The following is a 1,880-nucleotide window of genomic DNA, read 5'->3' as shown; positions in this document are numbered from 1 at the left end:
GCTCCTCATGTTGGGGAGGGAGCTGCGCACGCCAGCTGACCTATCTTTCGGGCGCCCCCCGGATGCGCCTGCTGCTCCAGCTGGTCCTGAGTATGCTAGAAAGATCCAGGACAGGTTGGAGACGGCACACGCGTTCGCTCGGAGGCAGCAGGAGGAAGCTGGTGTGCGTCAAAAAAGGAACTATGATGTGAGGGCGAAGGGCCGACACTTTACCCCAGGGGAACTGGTCTGGGTTTACAACCCCCAGAGGAAGAAGGGCCGCTGCCCAAAGTTGGACAGTAAGTGGGTTGGTCCCTGCCGGGTGTTGGAGCGTATGGGGGAGGTCGTCTACAGGGTGCAGATGTCCCTGAACAGGAGGAAACTAGCGCTGCACAGAGACAGACTGGCCCCCTACCGAAGCGGGGCTGCTCCACAGGCCCTGGGAAACCATCAGTTGGGGGTGGCAGTATCGCCACCAGCCTCCAAAGAAGCCACACAGCTGCTGCCGAGTGACGCCCCTGCGGTGCATGTCTGAAACACTGCAGGGGGGCCGCCTACGGCGGGCGAGAAGGGCCCCAAGACGGTTCAATGATTTTGTTTGTTCCCTCGTGGGCGAGGAACTCTGTAGTGGGGGGGTAGTGTAATGATTCTGTGTTTTGTTCTATTGGGGTCCATATGGTTATGTGTTTTCTGTTCCCTTCCTTATGTGTTTCCATTGCCTGACTCTGCTGGCTCCTGCTCTCATGCGATAGGCCTGTTGGTTCGCATGGGGGGGGGGAGCCGGGAGAGCAGCGGTTCCAGGACCGGAAGTGTTAAGCGGGTTGAGAAGGCTAACTGAAGAGCTATCGTTGTTGGTGCGTATGCTAGCCATGTTGTGAGGGGCGTGAGCTGTGGCCTCAGAAATAATAGCTCGTTTTTGCTAAATAAACCTGTTGACGGCAATAGCTCGGCGTAACACTAAAAGCGAACATATTCTGTCGGCAGGTTTCAGGATTTTTTGTTAATTTATGCATCAATAAACTGTTTCAGAGGAGCAATCACAGCCCTGTGACATCAGCGATGTGTCTCTCACGGCCAGCTCCCTGGTTTGAATACTAATTTGTAATAAAAACACCTTGCAGCTATATTTGCTGTGATCAGTGGGAATAAAGTAGTTTTAATATGTTTTTAAGGGAGAAAATCCACCTGAAAACTTAATCAATGCAGTCAGTTCATCCAGATTATCATCCTGCCTTCTAATATTATTTCTGTCGTAAGGGGGTTAGGACCCCCACATACCAGCAGTGTGCCGACAGCAGGAATCCATTCAACAGCAGCCTCTGGCCGGCCGCGAGGAGGTAGGCACCAGGATAATAAAAGCGGACATATTCTGCCGGCAGATTACTGCATTTTAAGTTAATTTATGCATCAATAAACTGTTTCAGAGGAGTGATCACAGCGCTCTGTCATCAGAGCCATGTGTCTGTCTCACGGCCAGCTTCCAGGTTTGATTAATACTTTGTAATAAATACCCTACATGAATAAAGCACAATCATACTCAGTTTCGCTCCCGCTCTATTTTTAAATACGCAGTAGAGGTATTTAAACGTAGTAGAGGAAATGTACCTGTGTATAAAAAACGTGCCCTATAATCCGGTGCGCCTTATGGTTGTGAAAATACGGTAATAAAACATTATTTGGCCAAATAATGTTTTATTCACCTCATGGATTTCCATTGTGAATTGATCTGAAAACATTCCAGTTGCTCTAAATTAGTGAAAAGCTAATTTGATCATATCCCGAATTCTTCCAGATAAACTTTGGTTACAAACACAAAATCCATCTTAAACTGTAATATGGTTTTCAACCATGTTTCCTCTTCCTCTTTTTACATAGTAGTTTAGTTTAGTTGAGTTTCACTA

Source organism: Cyprinodon variegatus, unplaced genomic scaffold, assembly GCF_000732505.1.
Source record: "Cyprinodon variegatus isolate N-32 unplaced genomic scaffold, C_variegatus-1.0 Scaffold462, whole genome shotgun sequence".
NCBI classification, from domain to species: domain Eukaryota; kingdom Metazoa; phylum Chordata; class Actinopteri; order Cyprinodontiformes; family Cyprinodontidae; genus Cyprinodon; species Cyprinodon variegatus.
The sequence above is the reverse complement of the archived record's forward strand: the minus strand, read 5'-3'. Positions refer to the sequence as shown.